Source organism: Nilaparvata lugens, chromosome 2, assembly GCF_014356525.2.
Source record: "Nilaparvata lugens isolate BPH chromosome 2, ASM1435652v1, whole genome shotgun sequence".
NCBI lineage: Eukaryota > Metazoa > Arthropoda > Insecta > Hemiptera > Delphacidae > Nilaparvata > Nilaparvata lugens.
This window is the reverse complement of record NC_052505.1, coordinates 56,510,572-56,533,601: the sequence shown is the minus strand read 5'-3', so window position 1 is coordinate 56,533,601 and position 23,030 is coordinate 56,510,572. Positions and strand designations below refer to the sequence as shown.

The 23,030-nt window shown below is 34.1% G+C and overlaps 1 protein-coding gene across 3 annotated transcripts in view; it reads left to right on the top strand.

Annotated features, from left to right (window-relative positions):
* Window positions 1–23,030, top strand: part of LOC111054906 — a 544,055-nt gene that overhangs the window by 254,147 nt on the left and 266,878 nt on the right. The gene's annotated exons all lie outside the window — the stretch shown is intronic.

Sequence of the window (23,030 nt, the reverse complement as noted above, 5' to 3'; positions counted from 1 at the left end):
TCCAGTTTTCCGTACAAATATTCTATTAAGTCAACCATGATGAAGTAACTGTAGTTTTTCGTTGCGGGGGCAGGCGGTGGTTTAAGGAAACCAACTGCGCATGCCTGACTTTTGTATGGTTACGTCCGATGAGTGATCTCCGATGAGCGATTTTGGGGGATAGCAGTCCGCTGAGCGATCCATCGTTCTTAATAAGAATGAGGATAGGCAGACTTGAGGACTAGGCTGAGACTTGAATAAGGATGGGAGGTCTTGAGTGTCATTAATCATCAGGGGCAGTGACAGAGACAGGCCACAAGCGTATGTGTATACTCGCAATACAATATTATATTGATGACAATGATGATGATGATGATTGAAGTTATTCAATTGTCAATAAATGAATGGAATTTATTACTCAGTCATTTTTTTAAATTGGAATAGCTTTATGAAAAAGCCTTTAGGCTTTGCACACTTAAAACTGTGCAAAGGCTGAAAATAAAATTTCTACTGGTGTTATTTTTCAAAGTTGAATATTATCAAGTTGGTCATTTTTAGTAAATTGATCAACTTTCTTTAAAATCTATACTTTCAGAAAATTTCTTTTTTACTAGATCAACAATACCATGAATAATTTATGCTCTAAATATCATGGATTTATCTCTTACCGAATATTTGAAATGGTCTGTCCCAAAAATTTAAACTTTTGGCGCTATAACGGTGCATTTTTGCACGAATAAAATTCATTCATTGGAATGGATTATTAGGTCTCATTTAAAGAAACCAGAAGCTTTTATCATCAGTTGTATTATCAGTCGACAATAAAGATAAGATGATAACGACTATAAAAGCTAAGATTATTTGCAACAATTCGAAATGGAAATCATTTTTCAATTTTTTAATAAAAATAATAATATTGTATTTGAGGTCAAGTTCTTTGTGAATAACGCTTGTTGGCAACATCAACAGTGATCAAGCTGTACATCTGAAATTCAGTCAGATACTCTCTAGCAAAATAATTGCAAGTAAACAGTACTCAATAAAACGAGGACAAAAAGTGTTTAGTAGACTCTAGCATGCTTAATAGAGGACATAAACGTTTAAAAGCATATATAAGTATTTATTGTATACATACAAGCGGATTAATAATCATGAAAATATAATAAAAATAAAAAGGAAATGGGATCTAGTTTTATTTGGCGTATTAATACAATAGCACATTTTGTACGAAAACTGGTGATGTACCAATCAGAATTCAGTATTTGGTTGGCGCTAAAAATAAATATTTCAAACAGTCACCACGTGGTCTTTTTTACAATTATAAAAGTATATAGTTATTGTAAAATGCATATGTGTTTGTTACAAGCATAGGATGTTAGGATCAAATTGAAGTGTAAATATATTCATATATAACTTATTACTATACCTTTGCATTCTGAACTATTTGACAATATCAAATTATGTCATCGAGAATTTGTTGAAATCCACCATTAGTAGGAGCTATGCAAATCTTATGTAAATTCAGAAATAGGAAGTATCGTAGAGGAAGAATAAGGGAGGATCAACTGCCCACTTGCTTGCCAGAGATCGACCGGGATGCCAACCAATATGAGAGGATTAGACTGCCAATATGAGAGGATTAGACTGGACCCCTTATAATAATTAATTTTTATTTTTGTCAAAGTTTAAATTTCAAATGTATAACTCGGTGAAGTCGCTCTATGCCATGAGTTATTGAAGTAATTATTTCCATTGGAGAAGATGACAGCAGCCCACCAGGAATAAGGCATAGGACACACGAGGCGAATCCATGCCACATCTTCATGCTTGTGAAAAATCGGCGCACGTGAGTTGTAATATATAGAGGGCCCTCAGTGCTACGAATTAATAGAAATTTGATAAAGCTAGCTCGTCAAAGATTACATTTAAAAATCGAGCTTGATTCACACTTATTTGCGGAAGTGACTATAAATAAGGGGAAAGTCTTATTAAGAGCATTGATGAGAATTAAATATTATTTTAAGTATCTATCACTATTTAAATTTATACATATGCTCATTCAAAGTATTTGAATATCAGTATTATTTTAAAAAGAATTATTACCAGAAGCTCGAAGTTCCTAAGATAAGTTATTTTATCTAAATTCCACTGACGGCTGAACTCATAACCTGAGAATTAATATTTGAATTTTGATATTGTTGGAATATGAAATTATAAATTTTTATTTAACAAGCGGAAGCACGTCGACAGATTGAGCCACATGAATACATATAATATAATATATGCTGATAGGAAAATTACAAGGATTATCAATCGATATTAGTAGGCATGATAAGATTTTGGAAGAGCCATCTGTGAAATTTTCTCTTGCGTACTTTCTCACATTGTTTTTATATTTATTCATATTCTATTATTACTCGTTGGATATATTTTTATGTATAATCATATATTTTGTTTGTTGAATTGTGTACCTTTCATTTATAATCCTGTCTTCATGCATCAATCCTGTACTAGTATTTTTTATTATTATTGATGAATTAATAAAACTAGCAACCAACTATTTTCTTCACCGAATGTGTTGGCTAAATCAGCAATATACAGTATTGATCATTAAATCTTCAGAAATATTACGTTTTCAAGATTTATTTAAATGGTTCAACCTAATTACTGAAGTCAAATTGACTGAAACACAGGATAATAGAATCAAGCTTAAGCAGTTCTACAAGTCATAGAAAGTATAAGGAATTCTAACTAAAATACCGTCCTTGATCACACTCGGTATCATCTCACACTGCTGACCACTTTGTCAGATGGTAGCGAGTTGGATTGGTGTCGGTACTATATTGTCTTGTGCAATATTTAGAATCCTTATATTTATCTAACTCTTCAGCATCTATTATAGTGGAGTCAATCAGAGCAGCGGTAGGAATTGCAGATTGATAAAACGGCAGCAATTTGCAGCAATTGATAGTAAAATTTGGTATAAGCTCCTTGAAGAGCTGGTAAGAACCATATGGTATTTTTATTCCAGCAAGTGCATAAATATAAGAAATATTCAAATCCTATTTACTCTACCGACTACTGCAAGCTGGGCACATATAAGTCAAAAGTGACATTATAGCGCTCATATCTCAAAAAGTAATGATCAGAAAAAATGTTTTCCTTGAAAAACTTTTTCATTTTGATAGCTTGATGATATACAAATACAATATCAAAATCTGATATACCAAATTTGAAATGGTCTGTCCCAAAAATTTAAATTTTGGGCGCTCATATCTCAAAAAGTAATGATCAGAAAAAATGTTATCCTTTGGAGACTTTTTCATTTTGATAGCTTGATGATATACAAATCGAAAAACTTTGAAAAATATCATCAGTAAAGAGTTTATTTTTAGCCTTTGCACAACCTTAAGGAGTCTTCAGCAGTTCAGCTAGTTGACTCATATGATATTGATGGTATACATGGTAACGAATCGATGCGGTGGAAGTGAAGGGAGAAATCGATCATGGGATCAATTTGTGAGACCGCGACTGTACTATGATTGACCTGCCATCACAAGGACCTGGATACAATCATCTGAGACAATACAACGATTTTTGAGGAATCATTTTGAATTGATCATTGCAATTTCAAATCTCTTCCATAATATAACTCATATTTCAATTTTATCTTTTATTATTACTTCCATTAAAACTAGTCACTAGGACTAACCATTAATTTTGTCCTCTTATTTCTTATCCTAAAATATTAATTTTTATTGCTAAAGTCTTCCAGTGAAGCCTACAGCTCTAATCAATAATTTTTTTTTTTAATTGTTGAACATGATTATTTTCAACTTATTTCAACATGGTATAACTGCATCAGCTTTCGGAGGATAAATTCAATTTCTCGTGTGTGGATTGTAGAATGAAAGTTTGATATGTTGAAGTTATAATTTTTATAGATAAAAATGGCTGGTGAAAAAGTGAATCTGGTGAATATAGAAAAGTGGAGTGATGAGGGGAAATTGTTGATTGATAAGTGTATGGAATGGGGGATTTTGAAGCATTTTATAGTTTGTTCAGCTTGTGGTCGGGATGAATGTAAAATGACATTACGAAAGTGTAATTCTGAAACAGATGGCTATAAATGGTATTGCAATAATTACAGATCTGAGAACAAGAAGAAAAGGAAGAGATGTGGTTATTCTGTGAATCTTGGATGAGGAACTTTTTTTGAAAAGTTAAAACTTCCGTTGTGGAAAATTATAGGTTTCATATATTTGTGGACAAAAAATGTAGCCGCAAAAGTGATCATTGATGAGTTGGGCATTTCAAATCGGACAGTTGTTGACTGGAGTTCATTCTGTCGGGAAGTGACTTTTGATTTTGCAGTATTGAGAAAGAAAAAAATTGGAGGACCTGGAAGAAAAGTTCAAATTGATGAAAGTAAATTTGGAAAGAGAAAAAATAATCGGGGGCGGGCTGTTGAGGGTCAGTGGGTGTTTGGAGGCATCGATGAGCTATCTGGAGAGGTTTTCATGGTGGCTGTTGAGAACCGGTCATCAGATACCCTGATACCTATTATCAAAGAGTACATAAAACCGGGCTCAACAATCGTGTTGGACTATTGAAAAGCTTATGATTGTTTGAAAGAAGAAGGCTTTGAGCACTTGAAAGTGAATCACAAAATGAATTCTGTTGACCCACTTTCAGGTGCTCACACAAACAAGATCGAAGCTTCTTGGGGCGCGGCAAAGGCAACTTTGCCACGCTTCCACAGGAAGAAAGCTTTCTTTCCTGGCTATTTATCAAAGTATGTATTTATGAAATCATGCAAATTGAGGAAAGTTGACTGCTTTACTGAGTTCTGTAAGGAAGCAGGAAATTTATATGACCCTGCAAAGCCAAAAGATGGGGAAACCGATGATACTGATGATACTGACGATTTGGATTTGGATGATATGAACTGATTAGTATAAGGTGAGCACTATTATATTACATTAATTATATATATATATATATATATATATATATATATATATATATATAATATATATATATATATATAATATATATATATATTATTATTATATGAATAAATAATATTAATACACTTTTTATAATATTGAATGCAGGAATTATTTTGAATTAGCCTATATTTTTTCATTTTATTATGCTAGGATTGGTTGGATTGGATAAAAAATAGCTTAGGTTGGATTGAATTAGGTTTGGCTTTGCTTTTCTTGTTTGTCAGGTTAGGGTTCGATGAATTGAGTAAGAGTATTTTAAGTTACAAGGACGGGAAGGGGCCTTTTGCAGGCAAGGATGATGTTTCTATTCGAGGCGTTAGTCGATTGCACTAAGGTTAGGGGATGCTTGAGTTAGAGGAAGCTTTGGTTAGAAAAAGCTTTGATAAGGGAAAAACCTAAGGTTAGGAGAAGCTTAGGTTGGAGTAGCTAAAGTTGGGGAAAGCTCAGGTTAGGTGAAGATTAGATTGAGAAAAAACTTAGATTAGAAGAAGCTAAGGTTGGGAAAAGCTTAGGTTAGGAAATGCTAAGGTTAGGAAGTACTTAGATTGGGAAAAGATTGGTTTAGAAGAAACCAAGGTTGGGAAAAACTTAGGTTAGGAATAGCTTATGTTGAGAGAAGCTTGGATTAGGAAGAACGTAGTTTGGGAGAAACCAAGGTTAGGAAAACTTAGGTTAGGAAGGCTTAGGTTAGGAAAAGCTCAGGTTAGGTAAAGCCCAGATTAGGAAAAACTTGGGTTGGGAGAAGCTTAGGTTAGGAGAAGCTAAGGTTGAGAGGAGCTTAGATTAGGAGAAGCTAAGGTTAGGAAAAGCTCAGGTTAGGTAAAGCCCAGATTAGGAAAAACTTGGGTTGGGAGAAGCTTAGGTTAGGAAAAGCTTATGTTAGGGAAAGCTTAGGTTAGGAGAAGCTAAGGTTGGGTTAGGTTAGGTTAGGTTAACTTAGGTTAGATTAGGTTAGGTTAGGGTAGATTAGGTTAGGTAGGTTAGGTTGGGTTGGGTTAGGTTAGGTTGGATTAGTTCAGGTTGGGTTAGGTTAGGTTAGGTTTAGGTTTGGTTAGGTTGGGAGAAGCTGAGGTTGGAAAAGGTTAGGTAGGTTAGGTTAGGTAGGTTAGGTTGGGTTAGGTTAGGTTAGGTTGGGTTAGGTTAGATTAGGTTAGGTTAGGTTTGGGTTAGGTCAGGTTTGGTTAGGTTGGGAGAAGCAAAGGTTAGGGAAAGCTTAGGTTAGGAGAAGCTAAGGTTAGGTTAGGTTACGTTAGATTAGGTTTGGTTAGATTAGGTTAGGTTGGGTTAGGTTAGGGTGGATTAGGTTAGGTTGGGTAGGTTAGGTTTGGTTGGGTTAGGTTAGGGTTGGGTTTGGGTTAGGTTAGGTTTGGTTAGGTTGGGAGAAGCTAAGGTTGGGAAAGGTTAGGTTAGGTAGGTTAGGTTAGGTAGGTTAGGTTGGATTAGGTTGGGTTAGGTTAGGTTAGATTTAGTTAGGTTAGGTTAGGTTTGGTTAGGTTGGGAGAAGCTAAGGTTGGGAAAAGCTTAGATTAGGAGAAGATAAGGTTAGGAAAAGCTTAGGTTAGTATTTTTTAGGTTGGGATTTCAATTTTTTTTTCCTTTTTGTTTTTCCAATTTTCTTGAATCCTACTTTAATCCTAATAATCTTCAGTCATGAATATTTACCTTTATGTTTTCCTTGTTTTGTTTCAGAACAAAAATTGTGGAGAACAACCAAAATTTAAGGCGTTTTATAACAGGTTTCCAGTAACACAGAGTAGCCTATTCATTTCAATTTTACAATCATAATATTGATCAAAATCTTCATTATCATCAGTCATCGGTTTCTCCTTTGAGGTTATATCTATATCTTGCTCGTTGCATAAAACAGTAGAGCACTTTCCCCATCTACAAAATGCATGATTTTCTTGATATATATTTTGACAAATAGTTAATGTGGAAGCCTCTTACTTCAAACAATCATATTCTTCCCATAAGACCAACACCTGTTCCACCTTCAACACAAATCTGAACCATCCTTAAAGCCACATGATGCTCCTCCCTCCCATTCTTGAAACCCTTTCTCATAATAATAGGCTCTAATTCGGTGCTTTATGCTTATAAATTCAAAATTTCCAGCTCATATATATTTTGGACAAAAATTGAACATAAACTTTCAACATTAAATAGATAGGCTAACCATTTTTTTCGAAAATGTTATTTATTATCAAAATTTGCAAATAGTATAGTTTTGGGCTAAGCCTTTTGTTCTTTCCCAATCATATTCATATGATTGTAATTTCATCCAGAAATAAATAAACAATGCTATCCCTCCCCCTATTAGCATTTATATTTTCTATATTAAAATTCAATTCAAATTTACTCTCGTTGATTTGAACCAATTCCATTTTAATTATCACAAAATAATCAAATCATTACTCTTGGTCCATTGTTTTCTTAATATTTAAAACTATTTTATCATCAAATTCAAAAATTTTAGTATTCATGGATCAAAATTCTCATTTGAATATAACATAGAAGTACCGTAACCTTATAGTTCTGCTATATATCAAAAATACAAATAGAAATAGCACATCTTAACCCTAGTTTTTCCTTTAATATTATATCTCTTGTTATTCTTTGGTTGCAACAATTAATAAATAAAAACAGTCCCCTCAAAAGTCACCTCCTGACAGCTAGAACTCACAGTAACAGACTATGATAAATTTGTAATTCCAATTCCTCACTAATCAAGATTCATAGGCTTCATTTTTTATCCACAAATTTAACATTTTCCACAACGTGAGGTCCTTTTAAAGAAAATATTGGAACAAGTTCCAAGAATAGCCACATCTTTCTGAATTCAAGTTCTTACCAGTAGTCCACTATTTCTCATCAATTAGTCTACCATTCAGTTTATCAAATATGTTTATAAATTTACTAGCCGTCAGGCTCGCTTCGCTCGCCATATCCGTCCAGCCAGGGGGCTCCGCCCCCTGGACCCCCGACTGGATCGTCCAAGAATGAGATCAGCAGGCGAACGAAGCGAGTTTTTTCATTTTTTCATTTTTATCATATTATAATAGGACAATCCAGTCGGGGGTCCAGACTAAACGTCTGGCTAAACAGATATGGCGAGCGAAGCGAGCCTGACGGCTAGTAATATAATATTCCCAGATTGAAGTAGCAGTGCCCAATCAATTTTTCCGCGATAAATTCATTTAAATCTTCAACTTGGTGCCAACCTAACAAAATCAACTCAACTTAATGCCAACCTGACAAAATTATTGATTTAGTTGCCAGTTAACAACTGTTTCGAAGAGTTACTCTATCTAGATTATAGTTCTATAGTAACATATGATATGGAAATTTCAATTCTAATTAAGAGATTGGGAGAAGAAGAATATACATGCTAAAAGACGAACTTTAAACCCTTAAAAACAACCCTTAGAGTTGAAATATTGCCAAAAGATTTCTTAGTGCGCCTCTAAAGGGCCAACTGAACATACCTACCAAATTTGAACATTTTTGGTCCGGTAGATTTTTAGTTATGCGAGTGAGTGAGTGAGTGAGTGAGTGAGTGCCATTTCGCTTTTATATATATAGATTACCAATAGTCTACCATTTCTATTCTGCTCTGTTCAATATATTCCATTTCAATGTTATTTTACATTCTGCCAGCATGCTGAAGAAATAATCCTGTTTTCAACAATCCAACAATTCATGCACTTTTTGATCAACGTTTTCAATTATTCCACTAACAAAAAATATTCACCAAAAAAACTCAAGTAACCAGTTAACTTCTACTGTTGATAAGTTGTGATTTTAAAAGTGAGGTCAGTTAATATTACAGGTTTACTTTTTTCTACCTAATTATTCAAGATGTTGTTAATCATTGTTTTATTACAATTCATTAGCCTATTGTTAATTAGTCCATATTGGGCCAACTCAAGCTTACCTTTTCAACTAATTTTGGGCTAGTCAGTGTTAGTGAAGAATTGTTTTTTAGGATTTCTATAGAAAATAATATTTTTTTTTGGAATATGAACTCTCAGAACTCTAAGAAATACTGCATTATGAATTTCAGTGGGATTACAATGTCTTAGTTATTAAAAAAAGACAGCGTTTAAAAGAAATATCACTAAAATTATATTGTCTCGATATAATGTAGCCTAGTTATGGTGTTAAAAGTAGATAGTAAAACTATATTCAGTAAATAGTCTATATTATTATTTTAATTCCGTCTGCTTCTTTTTTGTAAACTCCAATAATTATCAAAGTATTTAATTAACCTAACCAACTAGAGTTCAGTCTCAATTAATTCGGATAATTAGAGTTCTACTATGGCATAGGTTGTATGCAATGTAATCTTATTGTTTTTCTTTTAGGTGATCACAAGCGATAAGATGATTGTAAGTTATCAAGATAAAACAGTAGCTCTGCTCTCCGATCCTACTTCTATCCTGAACAGTCAGTTTAGCCAACTGAATTTCTTCAGTATTTATATCTAAAATAATAATATTGTCGATTGACTAAAAATATCGATACCAGATTGAAGTATCGAAACGTGAAAGTCGATCTGTCGTCTGCCGGGTGGGTACCGAGTCGAATCATAAACTATCTATGAAAAATTGCCGTTACCCGGTCGGCCGTTTGAAACATTAAAATTTATGAAGAAAATAAATAAAAATGAATCTTCATTTGGTACAATTCTCTAATATTGCATGAAGCATAATCATAGTACATGCTATATTATTTACGAGTGCATAAATAGCAATTAATTCAAGACTACAGGCATCGTCTACTGAAAATAAGGTTAGTTTATTTGAGATTTTTGAAGTAGCATTAATATTATTTAGAATCGTTTTTTTTAGTTGAAATTAGGCTAGCGACATTGATTTTTTCTTTCTCTTTTATTTAAAAAAAATTGAGTCAATATCTTCAAAAATAGCTGAGATACAATTGTGCCGTAATTAATCACATATACCCTTTTTTTAGGAAAGAGGCTCCCACAAACTTGATCACAAATTAATCTGTAGTACAAAGAAACCCATCAGCAGATGTTTTTCAGTTAGGTAAAACCTTTAATATTATGATATTCTGGACAGTTCCAACACTTTGCATTTACTTTTTAATTTATTAGTTCAAAAGTTCTTTCACACACTTTATTCACACTGTTCTTCCACACTCTAATTACACTGTTATTTCACATTTTATTTACACTGTTCTTTCACACTTTAATTAAATTCTCCACTCACACTTTATTTACACTGTTCTTCTACATTTCATGTAAACCGTTGTTTTGTAGAATTGAAGTTCTTTCTTCTTATCGTTCGTATCTATTTTCGTTTCAAAGTTCCATCTTTCGAAAAAGAAAATACCGTTTCAAACTTTAAAACCGTACGGATACTTTTGGAATCTTGTTATAATTCCCGCAACAATTAGGTACACAACAGTACACCATGATTTAAACGCCCAAATTCATTATTACTTTACACAAACGAATATTAGAAGAATGATAAACAAATCATATTCATTGGAATGGAACACCGTCAAAAGTGAATTTATAATTCTAATTTTGTTGATTAGTATCTGTTATATTACCATATCAGATGTTATAACAAGCATCAGCGCTCTTATTTCGCTTGCTTACCGCCAGTAGATCATCGATGATCTACATGTGATGACGTCATAGTTTATTAGTGATCAGTTGTGGCAATACCTACTATTACTTTTACTATTACTATTACTAAGTAATAGTAGGTATTGGTTGTGGGGCCTGAAGTAATAGTAGGTATTGGTAGATCTCGGTGCAAATCGCTGTTCCTTATGTACCAGGGCGCATTCACCATGTTCCGCAGTACTTTGTTTTGGAATGTTTGAATCTGATTGATGTTAGATGTTCTAGAGCAGCCCCAAAGCTGAATTCCATACGTCCAGACAGGTTTTAGAATTTGTTTATAAATCAATATTTTGTTGTCCAATGAGAGTTGTGATTGTCTGCCCAACAGCCAATAGATTTTACTGTATTTGAGTCCCAGCTCACTCCTTTTCATCTTGATATGCTCTTTCCATTTCAACTTGGCGTCAAGAGTCATTCCAAGGTATTTTGCTGTGTTGCTGTGTGATATTTCAAATGATGCTGATGTGACTCTTTACCAAATGCATTTATGGTATGTTCCTTTCGATTGATAAATAGATTATGATTGATGTAAATTAATAGAGTCGGTGGAAAGTTTTAAACTGAAGTTCATTCATGAATGAAAAATATTTCCAAAGCCATGAGGCTTGTTGCAAAAGTGGCTTCACAGAGGATTTATCCATAGTTTTATACAACATAATTGGCGTGATGAATAATTCGTGTTATAGATATAGAGAGAGTTGAGTTGGGAGGTAGTTTCAAACTGGAATTCATTTTTTAAATAATATAATATCTTAAGAATGAGTGATATATTATTGTGAACGATGAATTCTATGATCAATATCTCGATATTAGAATTATAGGGGGAAGTTTCCAAATGGAATATATCTTGAAATGTCAAGACCACTCGTGTCGTTTGCGAAGATTGCAGTTGCAGCTTTATTAAGAGAGAATGAATCAAGCTCAGATATTCGTGATGCGATCTCCAATTTCTTCTCAGACGCTAATTGGATGCTCAAATTGGATTCCCCTAATGACGCTTGCTCCTCTTTTCTCTCGCAGCAGATGCGAAGTTTCTTCTTGCCTTTCGAAATCTGAGCTGAAGGTGTATGAGCCCATACTCGGGGCTCAATACACGTACATTTCAACTTGCAATATTCAATCAATGGACTTATCACACGAAGAATACGTTACATATTCTATGTAACGTATTCCATGAACAGCAATTGATATCAGGTAGTGCATAAAAATATCTTGTTCCACTTGAGTTGACATATACATTAGCAATAATTTCCACTACACCAAGTCTTTGAAGTGATCAAATAATCGCATCGCGAGTATTCGTATTGACAATATTGTTCTCGATCCTGCTTTTATAGGAAAAAAACATAAATATAGGATAATATTGCAATTCACAATGATTGAGGTAACAATCAACTGATCCATTATATTCAAATCTTCAATCGATTGGTGATCAATCTTCTTCCTCAGTTAAATTCTGCCTTCAGTTTTTTTTCATATTATTACTTTCTACATCCCCTAAATTTATGATTTTCCTATTAATTCATATTTCTCATAGTGATCAACTTTGTTTGATAATTGTAATTGTTATGAGATGATCATTATCTTTTGATTCATTCTGATGGTAATTTTGCCACTTTGACTGATTGTTGACTTCTATAAACTGATAAAATTGATAACGTATTCAAAGGTACATTATAAAAGACTTGTAGATTCTGTGCAATCATGAGGCTAGAAATATCAGATCAAATTGATATTTCGATATTTTCCAATGTACCTAGCCACTCTTCATTACCAGAACTGCTATGTGGTTAAAATCAAGCTAATTTGATTGGCTTGTTAATATATAGGTTATTTGTACAGAAAATCCATCTACTGAATGAAAGTGAACTTGGAATTTAAAATATAGATGAGGAACACATACATCAGGAAGATATTTTCACTGTAAGTGATATTAATTATGATGGAGATTTGGACAACTGCGATTGGTTAAGCAAAAACGTAATTGATAACTGCTAGAATACTCAATGAATAGCCTACTGGGAATGAATGAGCTTCAACTCATTGACTGAGCGAAGTGAGGTCTAAGATTCAAGTCGACGGTTTTGCTCTCTCTTTCTCTTTATCATTATATGTTTTTATTAGAGTTTATATTTATTATCGGCATTTACAGTGAAAAGCAGCAATAGTTTTCCATGAAATTTGACAGGTATGTTCCTTTTTGAATTTCGCGACGACGTATACATAAGGCTTTCTGAAATTTTGCATTTTATGGATAATACAAAAGGAAAAGCAGTCTCCTTCGAATGCCAATATCATCTTAAAAATCTGGTGTGGCGCACTCGCACAACTTTACTTGCTGTTATGAAAATTGATCACCTGACGCTAGTGTTCCCGCGCATCTCAAGTCTACTATTCGAAGATTTGAGCCAGCTGGTGACAGGGCAATAACGCTGTAGACACACGAGGTCTGCTATCTCTTCATAGTGAATCATTTAATAGAATCAAACAGTTTGCAATTGGATAATCACATTTCCTCATTAGGCATTAGATTGAGCTCTACTAACTCTTCATTCCTTCAATTGTTTCTTCTTTCTTAGTAGGTAGTTCTGCGAACAGTAGACCTCGCGTAGTGAATTAGTTTGTGTTTTATTTCTGGGTCGAATTTTTCCTTAATAACTCAATATTTTCGAGGTCTGATAGTTTATTGAATGTAATAATTCTATTATATTCGGTTTTTAATTGACCAAATTAAAAATTTCCAGTTTATTTATTTCTGGACTGAAAAGTGGACTCAAATCTGTTCAATCCTACCCTGGCATTTTGCAATTTGCGATAAGGGTGAAGAACAATGGCACAATTGTATTTCGCTATTGTACGACTCAGTGCGCGATCAGACGTTCTACTGTACGGCTTTACGCTATGCCGGCTCCGTGAGCTAGCTCGAGACCCGTGCTGTCTCTACTCCTCTTCAACGAGACCGTGCAGTCAACGTGGAGACCCTTGCTGTCTCAAAAGTTCACCGCTGACGACGTTATTGTGCCCTGAAAATCCCTCGCTGGACAGAACAGTGAAAACAGAAAAAATAGAATTGGCACAGCTAGCAAAGCGAACTTGTGCGCTAGCTGTGAGTTCATTTTCGATAATTATATATTTTTTAAACTCTCTTGCAAAATGATAAAACTACAAACAATAAGATTAGTATAAAGAGAATAAAAATATAAAGGCAAAAACCAAAATAAGATATCCCATCCGGCTACAAACCAAAACAAGAAAATGAGCTATCAATAAAACGCCAATATTCTGACAAAAAATCATTGCTCAATACCACGTGATATTATCAATGCCATAACTGATTGACAACAGTATCGTAGGCTACATCTATGAGAATAATTGTTCCATATCTTTACATTATAAATTATTACATTAAATTATTAGAATTTGGGAAGTGTTGAATGAATATTTTTCTTAGCCCATTCAGATATTTTTCCGAGAAGATTTTTAGTTAATCCACTATTGATGAAATATATCGGAATTTTGTTAGAAAATATGTTACAAAAATAAAAAAACGGATGTCTACATACTTCCAGTCTTACTAAATCTATATTAAACATATTTGAAACTGATGGGCGCGTCGGATAGGGTGTATTTCTCGTTTCCAAATTACTCACATTTTTATTCAGATGCAAAATAATCTTCATTACATAAATTTGTCTGAGGGTGGGTACATCCAATTCTTCAAAAAGGGTCCGACTTGAGTATCGTCTTGGTCTACCCAACGCTGCCCTTATGAGATGTTTTTGCAATGTGAACACTTTATTAAAATGACAGTCAAATGCACCGCCCCATGCTTCAATTGCATACTGAAATAAAGAATGGGCATATGCAAAGTAAATTGTTCTTATTATATTAAGGTCTTTGGGTTGATTAATTCTGTATAAATTGTAAATTGAAATTCAAGTTTAGAGGACAGACAATTAATATGAGACTCCCACTTCAAATGTCTGTCCAACATTATTCCCAAATATTTTACAGAATTTACCTTCTCAATCCGTTGACACAAACAATTATCAATATCATTGATATACAGTCGGTGTGCATCTTCAATTGTAATACATCATCTGGTTGACCTTCTGTTGTTGGGGAAAAAGTGATATATTGGAAGTGATATATATATATTCAAATAGACAGTTAAAGCATGATCATTCATCCAATTTTTCATAATTATTAAACCCTGATCTGCACTCTGATACACTTCCATCCAGGATTCACCCGAAAATACTAGTGCTGTGTCATCAGCAAATGAAATTTGTGTGCAATTTGAAAGAGGTAATTTCAGGGCATCATTTATGTAAATCAAAAAAAGCACAGGGGAGAGCACTGTACCCTGAGGTAGACCAGAATCAGACAAATAATCTGTTGCAGATACTCCACCCAAAGTCAGAGTTTGCTTTCTATCTTGAAGATAGCTAGCTAGAAGATCATTACATACACCACGAATTCCACATTTTCCCAATTTATCTGATAAAATACTATGAGGGACAGTATCGAATGCTTTTGCAAGGTCTAAAAATACAGCCAGTGTCTTTTGTTTCGTATTGAAACTGTCATAAATTATCTTAGTTGTATGATTGCATCAGTTGTAGATTTTCCTTGTTGGAAGCCAAATTGATTTTTTTCCATAAAGTTATCATCATAAGGTAATTTAAGATTCTTTTTTTTGATAATTTTTTCCATAATTTTTGAAAAAATATTCAAAATACTTATCGGTCGATAATTTTCCGGTTTGGTTTTATCACCTGATTCATGTAATGCAATGATCTTTGCAGATTGGAAAGCCCTGGGGAAATAACCCTCCGTGAAGCATCTATTGATAGTATGTTCCAATGGGCGAACGACATAATCTCCTATTAGTTTAAGACAAAATGGACTGATTTTATCCACACCTGGAGATGCATTATTTTTTAACTCACCAATAACTTCATAAATTTCTGTCACATTAGTTGGATTTCGAGACAAGCAATTCACTGGGGGTGTGTTCAGGGAATCTGGCATCTTTGAATGCCGACCAGAGTTCAACAATTTCTTTGCATGATCTACACCAACATTTACAAAATAATTATTTGAAATTTTAGGGTCAATTTTAGGTTCCTCATATACTTTGCTTTTACCTAACAATTCAGTAATGCACTCCCACTTCTTCTTACAATTATTTTTGTGCTCTAGACATTTATTATTGTAGTAGTCACTTTTAGATTTTTTTAATTAAGAGTTTAATGTATTTCTATAATTCGAGTAGTCTTGTTCAAGGTTTAAATTATTGAAAGGTTGTTTGGACAATTTGATCCTATCCCGTTTGCGAATGGCTGCAGCCAAACCAGGAGTGATCCATTCCTTTAGCGGTTTTTTCTATGTGGAAACTTGACAACTTTAGTGCATTTGATAATGTTCTCGACAATCTTACTAGAAAATCTATCAACTAAGGTGTCAATATCGTCCGACGTATTATCACAAACATCATCCCATCTTTGAATCTCCATACATAGTTTGAGTTTATTATAATTTATCTTCGTTAGCTCATTGCATGTATTCTTATCAGGTAAATTATCATTTCGCTGTGAATTGTCAATATGGACAACAGTAGCAAAATGATCAGTGATATTCGATTGGAGGATCGCACTCAACACTTCCACCTCCCTCCCTGAAGATCGCTTGAAAAATATATGGTCAATACAACTATTCACTTGCCCTCTGGTAGTATTGAAAAATCTAGTGCATTTATTTATATAGAATCTGAAACCATGGAGTTGTGAAACACCGAGGTACTCGTTAGTCAAATAATTGAGGTTATTTTGGTCCATTATATTTATATTCATATCTCCTATGACAATGACAGAAACGTTCTTTCTTATAGCCTGCAAATATGATTCCAAACTCAACAAGAAGGCATTTTTTTCTAGTGAGGGAGACCTGTAGAGTGCGATCATCTCGTAAGATATGTTATTCAGTTTAAAATTTATTATAATTGAGTTTACATGATCTATTTTCACATTAACATCCTGAAAATCAATATCCTTGCTAATATATAAACATAATCCGTAATTTCTTGTAAACCTATTTTCTCTGTTCACGGCATTGTACCCTTCAATATTAAAAACAAACTCTGAGTCATCACAAATCCATATTTCAGAAAATACGATAAACTTAAATTTGGTTTTACAGTGATTTATATAATAAACAAATTCATCAAAATTCTTCTTAATCGATCTTATATTCATGTGAATAGCATTTACATTAAAGGAGTTAGCAATATCATAGTTTAGAAAATTTTCTACCACTACCGTTTCATAAATGTCACAGTCAATTTCATCATTAAGGTTTTCAAACGGCATAATTTTACTAACAAAACATATAAAATACGTGAACTGAAGTTATGGACCGAGTTTAGAGAAAATTTAAATCTTCCTTGCGACGTATTACAATATTGCCGGCTGGTTAGTGTCTTTACGGACAAGTATCTTCCTCTTTTTCGACCATACAAATTTATAACCTTTTTGGGAGACAACAGTTCGTACCTGTTTGAGTTGTTCAAGTATTTGAGGGGACAAGTGTAGGTGAGCGAATACCTTGCCATCCGGGAGGCTCTTATTTATGGATTTCGTCGGTATTCCGTAACCTGCTTTGTTCATGGTTGATACTTTCTTGAAGTTCGCTAACCAAGTCTCTTTGTCCTGCCTTCGGAGAAATTTCACCACTATTAGCTTAATACTATATTTGTTTTTCGTGGGAAGTCGGTGTGCAGTACTTAGGTCTTTAGATGTTATTGGGCTACCGATCGTAGACGATACACAGTTGAAAATCTCGTATAACGATTCCTTAGCTGTTTCTTGAATTCCCAATATAATTAAATTATCTCGGCGAGAATATTCCTGAAGAGAGGCCAACTGTGATTTGAGTAGATCATTTTCACTTCTCAATAGATTATTGTCACTCCTAATACTCGTAATATTATTTTTCAAACCAGATAGTTCACCCTTAAAACTTTCAAATTCCTTAGACATAAAATCAATCTTCACAATTACACTTGCTGCAGATCATCTTACTTGGTTTGAGTTTCACAAGATAAGAACTGAGATAAGGAAGCTACAAAAACACTTCTTGCCTCTTCGACTGTCTCAACTGAACTCTCTCATTTACTCTTCCTCTATCTCTCTTAAACTTCCTCTTCCATTTTGCTCCTTCTCCCATACATGTTTCCACTCTTATCATTGCTCTCATTCTCGTATATACTTTCTCCCTCGAATTCAGCGGACCAACTCAGTTATCGTTTGCATTATTCGTTCTGGGACCATTTCAGTGCTTTGATACAATTATGTCTCTCCTGTTTCTCACTTCAGCTCCCATTCCGTCCATACAGACAAATTTACTTTATTCTCTCGCTGATATTCTCTTCCATTAGGCAGCTCGAAATTTTTGATGGTGTCTGGAGGTTTATTGACAAAAATTTAGGATTTTGTTCCAAATTTGCCTCATATTCCTGGTGGATTGTTTGTGACAGTTGGTAACGTGTATGCAACAAGCATGAAATCATTGACAAATAGATGGATAGATAGATAGATATATTTATTGATAATTGTTACTAGACTGTTGCCTATGGTAACATTTACAAAAATTGACAATAAAATCAAATCAAACTTGAGAGATAAATAATAATTATTACAAATCATATATTTAATACTACTTTTCCACAACGAAACTGTTATTATCAACAGAAATAATCAACATAGTCAACATAATAACAAATCATATATTTGATACTACTTTTCCACAACGAAACTGCTATTATCAACAGAAAATCGTGTCTGAAAATTTTGAGAGTGATGTATACCTTCTTTTTGGAGCTGAATAACTAATCATAGTTTATGAGGCCAGAGTTTGGTTTCATTCACGATACGGTGATGACTTTTAGTAACTCACTACTTCATAAAGATGGAGATTGATGATTTCTCGCTTCGGAAATATTCTCCTATTCTAAAAAGTGCAGTGTTGAGCACATGCTTCTTAAGTCTTTAATCTGGCTCGGAGGTTCGCGATAGAAGAGTTTCAATCTCACTTTGATGGATGACATTTCGTCACTCCAACAGTGTTGGTTGGGTTTTATATGATTATCAGCAAACAAAATCCGAATTTCTCATTCTACTGCTAAGATGGATCTATGCAGTTTGGTAAGAAACATCTGAGTAAGCAGTTGATGTGAGAACAAGCTTTCGAACTCTCGTTGCCATTTCTTGAATTACATGAACAAATTCATTTTGATGGATTTTTCACTGAAGTAAGTGACATCTATAATAACGCAACTGAATAGAATAAAACTAGGGTTCCTATTGTATTTTTATTGATTTGTAATACAGAATATCATAAAATAAATTCATTTGCAATATCAAGTATTACTGCCTTCATCATAGCCACCTCTAATACAGTGGAGGTGGCTATGCCTTCATGCATCAAAACCTGGCACTATCGGAGTTTCAAGGTGGTCCCTACAGTTTATTATTCTTTGAAACTAGTTCATCTTTCTAATAGATATTGTTTGAAACCGCTTGGGTTTGAATGATGGAAGAGGCAAATGATTCTACTGTTGTCTATCATCCTCAGAGACGAATGAAATGAGATATTTGGAAGAATTTTTATCAGTGAGCTTGAGTTTCAAGTGACTATTAGTCCAGTCAAATGGTCGTTTTTCAGGAAACAGCCCCAAAAGAGTTTTTATCGACGCTCCTATATGTATTTTGGGGCGCTGAATATTGAATTTGCTGAGACGCCAGAGGGCGGCTTCACCCCCAAAACCCACAAAAACCCCCAACATTTTGGACTTTTTCGAATTCTTCCATCCAATCTCGAAAACTTCAAAGTTTTGGAGAAGAATCATACTTTACAAAATTGAAGATAATGAATTCTCCAATGAATTGAGTGGTCGCGCAGTAATCTACCGTTTTTGGTTCCTAAGATACAAATTTTTAAAAAAGGGGTATTTTTAAGGGATTTTCAAAATTATGCAAACCTACCGTAAATAATTTCGACAATCTCCCAGTATTGATGAAAAAACACACATAACGTGAAAGAACAATTAATTATGAACAGGATTCCTTAGGAATTTTCAAATTGTGTAGAGGGGTGAGGAGTATACACCCAAAAATAAAAAATCATGTTTCATAGCCAAAATACAAGTTTTTCATTATAATACCTTTTCAAGGCTTTCCTAACAAAAAAATAGACATTTCGACTGAAATCATCTTACGAGTGTTATGTTCTATGAGAATCACTTGTTAGATACATTCAATTTCAGTAGTTGCTAGTGAGGAAGTGGGGAGTTACACATAGGTATACATCAAGGATCAAAACTTTAAACACATAACTTCTGACAAAATGATCAGATCACCACTTACTACAGCTCATTCTTCTCAGTTCTGGGGGGTTTTGTGGGTATTGGGACTGGAGTCGCCCTCTGGTGTGTCAGCAAATTTCAGATTCGAATTCAGCGCCCCAAAATAGATATAAACCGTCGAGAAAAATTATTTCGGGGCTGTTTCCTGAGAAACGACTATTTGACTGGACTGTGTTATTAAATTGTAGTACTTAGATTTTTTCAAATAAAACTTCCCCAATAATTATCATAAGCTTACGAATCAATCATGCAAAGATGATTGTCGCAGCAATTTTTCTGTAGGTGATTTTGAATGAAAAAATCGAATTAATTAGAGTTAGAAACAAAATAGCCTGTATTATATGTGTAGTAATGTAATTTATAATACTATTATATTAAGGGAGCAATATCTGTATGTATGTATTTGATTATGTCTTTATAAATGTATTTATGTATATCCAAAATATATCGGAATCGGCTTTAACGATTTTCATAAAATTTGCAATTTAGGATGTTCATGATATAAAAATCTGGTGTGGCGCACTCACACAGTCATCTTCCCTTGCCGTTATGAATATAATTTAAAATATCAGCTGACGAGATCAATTTCTGCTATCTCTTCCAGTGAATGGATTGATAGAATCAACGGTTGGCTCTTACATTAAGTGGAAATGTTACTGAACATTAATTGTAGAGATTTTCATGCTCAACCTTTTCCACTTGAATTTTTTTGTTTAAATTGAAGCCTGATAATTGGGAATCTAAAATCATACTTCGCATAGATGTGGCGGATCTCCTGGAAATTTTACAGATATTGGACTTGTGGCAGTTGATAAAGCTCATCAATGAATATTCTAGGTATGAATTTGATCAAAATCGTTGCAGCCGTTTTTGGAAAAATCGCGAAAACCCTGTTTTTGTCATCATTTTTGCCATTCTGGCCGCCATCTTGAATTGCATTTGATAAAAATTGTTCGTGTTGGATCCTTATAGTGTAAGAACCTTGAGTTCCAAATTTCAAGTCATTCCCTCAATTGTGGGAATCATCGTGAACAAAGACATACATACACTCACACGTCCGTCGACAATGACACAAAATTAGTCCTATGGAAATTGGAACAGATGAATGCAACGTTGCCAAATAAGAGTTGATCGAAATAATTTTAATTTTCTGCTGTGTGACTACCATAATAATATCATCCACAGCAGAAAAATCTTCTCTTGTATTCTGAGCTCCTTTGAACGAACAAATATGATATTAAGGTGAAATAAACTAAAAACTTTGCTGAATTGACAACATCTTTTTATTTCACCTTAATATGGAGAAGTTCCACAACATCTCTGTGCAAAGTGTTTATTTCATGAATATGATATTCCCTTCAATCTGTAATGACTTCCCAGTTTCAGAAATAAATAATCGCTCCCGAGTAGAAATATCAAATCCCATGAGATCACCAATAAATTATTATTCGCCAACCTCTAAAATTGATTGTTTAAGCTCTTGATAAAAATTAATGTCTGCAGAATTTCTAAAGTGAAGTAGGTCGAGTTGTTGAGCTTGGGTGCAAGGTGGAGGAGATACTAGAAGACGAAGACTGAGACAAAGAAGAAGAAGAAAAAGGAGTAAATAAATGGTTGAAGAAGAAGAAGAAAAAGAAAAGAAGAAGAAAAAGAAAAAGAAAAAGAAAAAGAAAAAGAAAAGAAGAAGAAGAAGAAGAAGAAGAAGAAGAAGAAGAAGAAGAAGAAGAAAGAAGAAGAAGAAGGAGGAGAAAAAGAAGAAGAATAAGAAGAAAAAGAAGAAGGAGAAGAAGAAGGTGGAGAAAAAGGAGAAGAAGAAAAAGGAGAAGATTGGTTTCAATCGGTTATAGGTGTGGGCTGAGGTGTTGGGGGTTCAAGGAGATAGTTTGGGAGTTTTTTGTGTGCCTAATGTGGTGGGGGTGATTGGGGGGACTTAGATTAAGTAGCTATCAGTGTGGTAGTGTGTTTGTCGATCAATAGAGGAGGATAAAGGAGAGCAGGGAGACGCGTTGAGAAAACATGACCGTTTATCATGTGTCTCTCTAATCTATTGATTGTGAACCGGCCGCAGAAGGGTTTGCCACCCTCATGAGGGGTAGTGGGGGCTGAGGTGAAAGGGCACCTGTAGCCTACTCGTGTATAGACACCCTTCTCCTCTTCACTCCATTTTTTACAAACTCCTTCCTTTCTACCGACCATCGTTATCAAGTCTCTCTCATTCCACTCCGCCCTTGTAAATAATACAGTTCAACCCCCCCCTCAACCACTAACAACGCTCATCACACAACTACACAACCAACAAATTCCCTGTTGAATATATCGTCTGTAATTTATCTGTTGAATGTATATGGCTGCTACCTCACCAGGTCAATAAACCTTCCAGGCTCGTTACATTTTTATTGCCTCTAGACAACAATCGATTAATCAATTATCATTTTTTTCAGCCGTGGAATAAAAAGTTTGTCCAACTGTCTCTTAAGTTTATTGTTCCAAATAACGTTTGAAAACTGAGCGACTTGTTTCATCATTATTTGAAGTCCGATACTTTCTGATCAAAGGCCTGTTTCAGAAACATCGAGTCCCTTGGTGCTGCTCTGACTCTCTCACTGTCGAAGAGATAATGGTATATTATTGCTTTTCGATAACCATCTGTTGTATAACAACCATTCCTCCTTATTCGCCTTATTCGTTCAATCTAGACCTCCTGCTAAATTATAAAGACATAAGGCCAGCAGGCTTGCTTCGCTCACCTGCATTTTTCATTAGATACTTTAAGGCTTGATTGAATCGGCGGTTAATTTGAATTGTGCAGCATTTGGTTGCGTAATTTCCTGTTTCATAAAATGGAATAAAAAATTGAGTGATGAAACACCAAAATATGAGATTTAATGATGATTTTTGTAATGGAGTCCAGTTCTTTCTGTAATTTTCTAAAAAAAGATGAAGGAGTGAGACAATT